General features: G+C 39.3%; 1 pseudogene; it reads right to left on the bottom strand.

The window, feature by feature from the left end:
• Window positions 1-7,872, bottom strand: part of LOC107184421 — a 31,722-nt pseudogene extending 23,850 nt beyond the window's left edge.
• Between the last annotated feature and the right edge of the window lie 1,019 nt (window positions 7,873-8,891).

The following is an 8,891-nucleotide window of genomic DNA, read 5'->3' as shown; positions in this document are numbered from 1 at the left end:
TGCCTTTTTTTTGTGTGTTCCTTCCCCCGCCACTGTGGCTTTGTCTGGAAGGATGTCTGGAAGATGTCCAATCTAATTAGCATATTATACTTTTATTAGTCTAACTCATGGCACGGACTGGTTGGAATGCACTTTCCCTCCAGCTGCTGGTCTTGGAGACCTCATGTCCTTCCAAGGCTCTGCTCACCTTCTTCAGCTGCCACACGAAGTAAATTACATCATGTGCATGGAAACCCTTTGCAGGTTCCATGGTGTGTCTGTATTTCACTGTACTTCTGATTACTCCAACATAAGGAGAGACACCCTCATTATAAGGTAACACCATTATGGTAAGACCCTGCTCAGCCTACTGCAGCAGTTTTAAATAGACCATGGGTTACCCTAGATGGTTTTTCTCAGTGGACAGAGCCACAGCCTGCAGACTGAAGGGTTCCAGGTTTGATTCCAGTCAAGGACACATTCCTGGGTTGTAGGCTCAATCCCTAGTAGGGGGTGTGCAGGAGGCAGCCAGTCAATGATTCTCTCTCATCATTGATGTTCCTATCTCTCTTCCCCTCTCCCTTCTGCTCTGAAATCAAAAATTAAAAGAATAATAATAATAATAATATTAATGTTATTTATTTCCTGTTAGTGAACAGGAATTATTTCTATCACTTCAGAAATAAAAAATTTCCTTTAAAAAATTATGTGTGTAAGTGAGATCTGTTTTATGCCAGAAAGTTTGGGAAGTTCAAATGTCTAAATTGATAGTGTAGTTTGGTGGTAGAAACGGGCTCCTAAGTCAGCAATGATGCTAGGTTAACCTACTGAGAGGAGTTTACAGTTTCTCTTGATTAACCTAAGGGATCATCCATCATATCAAGTCTAGCTCTGGCCAGGAAGTACAAAATTATATCCTATATCCTTCCCCAGAAGTAGAAAGTTAAGAAGGAGAGAAAAGAAACAAGAAACTTTTAATTAATTATTGCTTACATTTCATTTTCTTTCAAATTACCAAACACAATTAATCATTATCCAATTAAAGACAAGAAAAACTTAGTGTGAATACCTTATATATTTCTCGAATGATTAAATCATTCTCCAAGGGAATGTTAGTAAAAAAAATATTAGAGTAAGTGCTGGGCTGCTAAGCAAAAGATTTCAGAAAGAACTATAAGCAATATTCATTCAGATCTCTGCAGAAATAAAAGTGAATTTCTTTCTAAAGATTGTCACTTTCAGGCTTCTTAACTTTTAACAATCTTCAGTAAATTATAGGTAAACTATATAAAGAGAGTGCCTAAAGGCTTAGGAAATGGTTTAGGGGCATAAGTAATGTCTAAGTTTAAGTACATCTAAAATAGTCACATATAGGGGAAGTTTTTAGAGACCTTGAAGGCTGTGTAAACACTATTTTGATCTACCCCTGAATATTGGTTTAAAAGATTGTTCATTTTAAACTAACAAAAGGTAATTGAAGCCATTTCTGAATTTGTTATCTATAGATTCACGTTATGCCACTAGGCTAATGCCTTTTCAAAGTACAGATGTCCTTTGGTATCCATGGGGGACTAGCTCCAGGATCACCCCCCCCCCCCCCCCCGCCAAAAGAACCCAAAATTCCTGAAAGCTCACGTGCTTTATTTAAAACTAGAGGCCCATTACACGAAAATTCATGCACTTGCGGGGAGGGGGGTGGGGAGGTACCTCAGCCTGGTCTGTGCCCTCTTACAGTCCAGGAGCCCTCAGGGGATGTCCCATTGACAGCTTAGGCCCCACAGGGAGCAGGCCTGTAGTCAGACATCCTTAGCACTGCCATGGAGGTAGGAGAAGTTCCCACTACCGCCACTGCACTCGCCAGCCTTCAGCCTGGCTTGTGGCTGAGCGGTGCTCCCACTGTGGGAGCACACTGACCACCAGGGGTCAGCTCCGGCCCCACCCCCTGATCACTCCTCCACTGCCGCCAGTCACCGCTGCCCCTGGATCGCTGTCCCTTCCCTCTTCCCACTGGCACCCACCATGGCTGGCCTGGCACTGCCTGCTCACCAGCCCCACCCCCTGCTGACCTGTCATTCTGGAGTTTGGTTGATTTGCATATTATGCTTTTATTATATAGGATGGCGAAATAGCATAGAATTTACATATAATCTGGTTTTGCTATAGGCTTCAGTAGAGCATGTCTACACATCACTTCCTTCATGTAGATTTAACATAGGTGCTAAACAAAATTCAAATTTTGTTTTTTGGAACTTCCTGGAAATTTTTATTTTCCAAATATTCTTAATCCACATTTTATTGAATCTGTGCATGGGAGACCTGTGGTATGGAAAGTGAACTTTTTATTATTTTAGTAAAATCAGTATCTTCTTCATTGTTTCCCTGTCACTTTTACAAAGCAGGCCTGGTTCATAGTTCTCAGCACCCAGCAAGTAGCTCAGATCTTTCTCTGAGACTTTGCTGACCTACTGATCAGCTCTCCCAAAACCCATCTGCATCATAGCAAACCACTGAAGGTCCATGCAAATGAGTTCATACCAGCCTTGTGTTACTGAAATCAATGTATTTTCAACTCCAATGCCCTCACAGAGACACAGTTTCAATCTGGAATAAAGTACATTAATTCTGGCCACCATCAACAGGTTGCCAGTGCGGCCAGTTCGTCTCAGCCTTATCCTAGCCTGTTAACCAGGTAAGGCATGTGTTAGGTGCTTGTGCTTAGATTTGAGAGTGTTTTAAAAAAGTTAAAATCCAATGTAGCAATGTTTTCTCTACTTCTAAGTACCAAAGGATTCTGCTTCCCACCTCCTTAAAGTCAAGAGTGGTAAAGTGTCTTGATTTCGCCAATAAAAATGTGAGGGGAAGTAACGCATGCCATTCTGGAATGAAGTATTTAATTGCCACTGCTAAACTCTTGCCTTTTTCCTCTGAAGCTGAGAACTTTGAAGGTTCACACTGAAATGGAGCCAGCACAAGATAGATAGTGAGGAATGGCTTGGTATTATTAAATTCCCACTTCCACCACCCACCCACAGTGAACATGCAGCATGAGCAACTAAAATGTAGCCATGTTAAGCCATTGAGACTTTGATATCTTTGTTACTGTAACTTAAACTAAACTATACTGACTGATACACTGTCTTTTCCAATAAAATAAAAAAAGAAATGAAAGACTAAAATTTCAGTAAAAATGGACATATGATTATGCTAAAAATATATTCTAAATGAAAGTAATAAAATAAAAATACTGTACAATTCATATAGAGTGTTTCAAATCTACACTAATAAAAGACAAAGATGCTAATTGACCGTACTTTTGCTATACCCTAAGCCACGCCCACCAGCCAATCAGAGCGACTATATGCAAATTACCCCACCCAAGATGGCGGCTGGCAGCCACAGAGCTGGAACAAGCAGGAGGCTTGGTTGCCCAGGCAATGGAAGAAGCCAAGCTTCCCACCAGCCCTGAGCTGGCTGAGGCCTCCACTCAAGGCAACAAAGTTTCAATTATAGAAGCTAAATAAATCCCAGATACCTGCTTTCAGCCAGCCTCCACTGGGAGCTTAGGTGGCTGGGGGTTGTGGCCAGCCTGAAACCAGCCATTAGCCCCTCACCCAGGCTGGCCAGGCACTCCTATATAATAAAAGCGTAATATGCAAACTGACCCTAACAGCAGAACGACTAGGAATGACTGGTCACTATGACACACACTGACCACCAGGGGGAAGATGCTCAATGCAGGAGCTGCCCCTTGGTGGTCAGTACGCTCCATAGGGGGAGCTCTGCTCAGCCGGCTGCCAGTACAGCGATGGTGGTGGGAGCCTCTCCTGCCTCCTCAGCAGCGCTAAGGATGTCTGACTGCAGCTTAGGCCTACTCCCTGCTGGCAAGTGGACATCCCCCAAGGGCTCCTGGGCTGCCAGAGGGATGTCTGACTGCCAGCTTAGGCCCAATACCCCAGGGAGCAGGCCTAAGCCAGCAGGTGGTCATCCCCCGAGGGGTCCCAGACTGCGAGAGGGCACAGGCCGGGCTGAGGGACCACCCCCCTCCCCCCAGTGCACAAATTTTTGTGCACCAGGCCTCTAGTGTAAGAATATTTCTAAAGGATAAAGAGTCAATCATTTGACTTAGGAAAAATTCTGTATGTAGGCAACTGATAATTAGCAAGTGATGATAATTCACAAAATAAAAAAAATAAAAACTACTATTAATTCAGGAGAAATATAGGAGTTTGAGAATTAAAAGGCTGATCATGTAAAATACCACTGATGAAATTTTCATTACAAAAGTATAACTGGTTTCTGATATATGGGTTCAAGTAGAATATGCAGATTAGTCTTATCAACAACATATAGAATACTGACTGACTTTATGAAGAGATCTCTAACAAGATAGACACCATTGGGCTAGACTAAGCAAAATTGCAAATCTCTGAAGAACTCACTTATTAGCCTATTGTATAAAAATATATTCTGGACTTGAATCTGACATAGTCACTTTGAACTTTAAAACAAGTGGAAATAACAAACAACTTCTTAAAAGCTATTATGTTTATAAACTAAGAAACATCTGTACACAGATACCCATTTTAATTAAGAGATTTAGAAGAAATTCCACACTATTAATTTAACAAGAAGAGAGGCTTATCCATTCTCATTTGTTATTTTGCTTTTGGCCTTCTTTTTCTCCATCTTATTTCCATGCTTTGAAGTTTAATACCTTTCCTCTTCCTTGTTCAGACTCCATTTGCGAACCTAATGTGGTTTGTAAAAGAAACTGACAGCTAGATCCAGTCAAGGGGGCACTTTGTGCAAAATGCTTAAAAGACAGCTACTCCTGATGGCAAGGTAACAAATAGACATAACCACATAATGTTTTTCACATTATCATAGACTCCAGGACAGGAAGAAAAAGAGCTTTAAAAATAATTTAATTTTGGCCTAACGTAAAAACATCCACTGCAATGTTTCCAATGCATCTTCATCCCATCTTAAACTGAACATCAATCAAGTGGATGTCAATCATTTCTAAAGCACTCCATTCTACTTGGCACATACCTCATCATTAGAAAGTTCTTTATATTCAGCCTGTAGCTGCCTTGCTGTGACTTCCATGGTCAGTGTTTCTTGTCTTGGCCAGAGGCATACAACGCAAAGGAAATCCTGAGCTGGAGTGTTTAAGTTAATAACGTGTGGTCAGAATACCCCCACTTAGTGTCTGTGTGTCCTCAGAAAAATTACTGAATCACCTTGTACCTGGATTTGTCTATCTGAAAAACAAAGGGAAATGCGATAGTAAAATAAATAGTGTCTGCATAATAATGTTTATTTGAACTTAAATAGAGCAATTTGTGTGGAGGCACTAAACTTAATGCCTGCCATATAATAACCAAATAATAAATGCTAACTGGATCAAGAAAACCTTTCCTCCAAATTACAGCTATTTAAATAGTTAATGGTTGAGCCTTCTAACATGTCTATTCTGCATGCTGTCTCCATTTTCTTTATCTCATATCTATTCTTTAAAGCTGTTATATTGTGTAAGAGCAATAATTTTTATTATGGAGCAAGAAAGAGATCCAGAAAGATTTTAGAGCATTTGAATAAATCACCAAGAAAGGGAACAGCAACCTAGCCCTGTGCAGGCATAGCTAAAGACCTAGAAAATAATCATATTTCAGAAATCACACAGTACTCCAATTTAATTGCTCCCAGACAAAAACACGTAGAAATATTGCTCTTTGGCTCATGTTTATCTAATCCAAACAGAAAAATGCTGTGCCTGGTATTCAGATTATAATCCTTTGTGGTCATTTGCATTTTACTTTCTTAGGATTGTGTCAGCAAATAAAAATACAATGTTTTCTGCCTAAACGCTTTCCCTTCAGCTTCCTTACCTTTTCTAGAAGAAATAAGCAGTATATTGAGCAACATCTTGCAGATTCATTGAAATATTTAAATACTTTCCATCAGTCCTGACCCAATACAGCATCCTACTCGAACCACTTCAGGACAGCCCCAACCTAGCACTAGCTTCATTTACTTTATCCCATTGTCTCTGTATCCTGAGTGAATTTAGTATAAACAAAGTTCATCAAATGTCACATGGGGGAGAATTGTCTTAATGAAGGATCACCAATCCATATGAAATAAAAATTAACATATGCTAAATAATGAATTTATTTATAAAGCATAAAGAATAGTAAGAGAAAAAAATGAAGAGACTGAGGTGTTATAGAAGCCAAGGGAAGTGTGTTTGAAGATGGCCTGTTAATTGAAGTACGTTTCTGCCATGAGAGTAAATGATCTTTCTCATCTAACCTCAGGGGGTGGTGCTGAGGAAAGAGCTATCCTATGTCCCTCCATATACCCTGCTATGATTGGAGTCCCAGGTGCTGGATCCTCATCTGCCATGTGGAAAATTCCATTTTGGGGATCTAACATGTTCACAGAGAATAATATGTGGGGTCAGCATTGTCCTGCTGACATTCTCCCCTGGAGTGGGACTCTCCATCCTGCTCAAATCAAATGGGACTCGGTGGTTATCAAGCTCTGCTGTGAGAAGAGGAAGCCAGTTAAACATAAGTCTTACATGAACCTAAGGACATGCTCCATATTTTTTCTACCTTGGCAAGCTATCACTTCTTGCCTCCTGGCCCCATCTATTCTGTTCTCTATGTTTCCACCCACCTGTTTACTGAAAATAACTCTAGAAAGTGAAATGCAAATCTTCCTTTCCAACCAATGTCAGAGACATAGACATGCCTCGAGCAACTTAAATGTTGTGGAAAAATGTTGTAAGTGCTAAAATAGCTAAAAGTATAACTTCTTTTAATCACAGAAAACCCCTATTCAGGTTTTAGTAAATATAAATGAATTTCAGGCACAAATCCAATGTCCAAGAAAGCCTAAAACGAGAATGAAAAGAAAGACCCATAGTTTGGCTTACTCTTAACAGTAGCAAATCTTACCAGTAATTTTTTAAAAGTAAATACATGTGGGAAAAGGTCAAGACATAGTTTTTTGTTGTTTGTTGTTGTTTTTTTAACTTTGAGAGCCCCCAGTTTTTTCCTCGTTGTTGTTTTGCTTCCAACTCCATGATTCCCTGTAGCAAATTCTTCTGTATTCTCAGTTCTTCCCAGTTGGATCCCAAGCATGTAAAATGATTGACTTTCAAAATCAAGATGTTGCCGCCTTCCATGAATTTCTGCAGATAGGTTTAGTTACTATTCACAGCACTTTTGATGCTTTTTTTTTTTAGAAGACATACCTTTTAAAACTATAGGTTATCTCATTTTACATGCTCATTTTATAAATGAAAAGGAAAACTTCCTGGACTCAGTTTTTGTCCACAAAAAATCATATACTTGATTAAAGAAATCAAACCTATAAAATTCTGAAAGGTCATGTGTGTGGTATCAGAGATAACAGCAGGTTGGAGTAAATTATGAAGTCTCTTATTCTTTGAAAATAAGCTCTATCATAAAGAGAAGTATCAGATCAAATTATCCAATGCATGATTCTTCCAAAGCCGCCTGAAACCTTCTAAATTATCATCTCTCTTAATGCTTGGTGAAAGATTTTTCATGACTTAAGACATGGTGGCTGATTTTGCCATCATCATCAATTATTTGTACTACCTGACATCAACCATCAATTAAATCAATATGCAAAATAAACCACTATAAAGGCTCTGTCTGCTAAATTTTTTTTAGGATAACTCCTTAAACATGTGGTTTCTGTTGCAATTAACATTTGGAGAAGGTGCGTGGCAGTTCTCAACACTTTGAGTTTCCATGGATACCTGTCGTCCACACCCAGAGCCTGCTGGTTACACTCAAGGACTCTTGCCAGTTTGGTAATAATGTCACCGACACCTGCTGCTGCGGCCATGTGCATTCGTGTCTTTTCGCTCTTATGATCATAGTTGATTATGCATGGACCCTGCTGATGGCTCAGAATGATGGAGCACAGAATTCTATTTCCACTCTGGGCTTCCCAATGGAGAGTCATTTTAATTTTAAAGTTATTATCTGCTAATTTGTTTAATGCCAGACTTGCCAAATAACTGCATGTTCTATAATCATTGCTAAATTCCTATTAGTAATTTTAGCCAAAGAAACCATATATTATTTTGTTACAAACTGCAAGTGCTACTAAAAACTAAATATAAATGTCATGTGCTTTATTTTTTACAGTGCATGCACATATCTTTACAAAGTGCTGAGATGTTATCAGGCTAATTAAAACTTACCTAAATTCACAAATTTTAAAGATCTTTTCCTTGGTCTTCTGCTCTTCCTCTTCCTCTCACGCATCCTCCCAGATCTTGACTTCTCTACTCACTTCCCAAATCTAAGCTCTTTGGATCCAAAGGAACCTTAACAGTCTTAAAACAAAGTTTGGGGGAAAGGGATGCGGTGAGGGGAATGTTGTCAATGAACCTAATTCAGGACAGGAGCAAGGGCTCTGGCCCTAAAGCAACAGACAACTCCACCATAGCTCCCTGATGCCTTGTCTGCCAACTTCTATCAACCTAGAAGGGATTAAGGTGCCTCCAAAAACAATCTGGAGACAGACTAAAGATGTAGCCAACCAGTAATTTATATGAGTGGGCTATTGTAGCTACTCCATGAGTATAAATTCTACTTGAAAAACCAAATGGTCAACTTGAAATACAAAGGTTTTAAAAATTTGTAGTAATTTTTCAATGCATCATTTTCTGGCTCACTGTTAAAATTCAAGTAATTTTTATATTTTATTTGGCTTTAAAATTGAATATTAAAATAAATATTAAACAGCATTGAGCTTTCCATTCAAAATACATCAAAAACACATTGAAGCTCATACATGTTCTGTCAGTAAACAAATGAGCACTTCCCATTTTGGAATAATATATGTAGCTGATTGCAGTATAG

This window comes from Myotis davidii, unplaced genomic scaffold (assembly GCF_000327345.1).
Source record: "Myotis davidii unplaced genomic scaffold, ASM32734v1 scaffold104, whole genome shotgun sequence".
In the NCBI taxonomy this organism is placed as follows: domain Eukaryota; kingdom Metazoa; phylum Chordata; class Mammalia; order Chiroptera; family Vespertilionidae; genus Myotis; species Myotis davidii.
The sequence above is the reverse complement of the archived record's forward strand: the minus strand, read 5'-3'. Positions and strand labels throughout refer to the sequence as shown.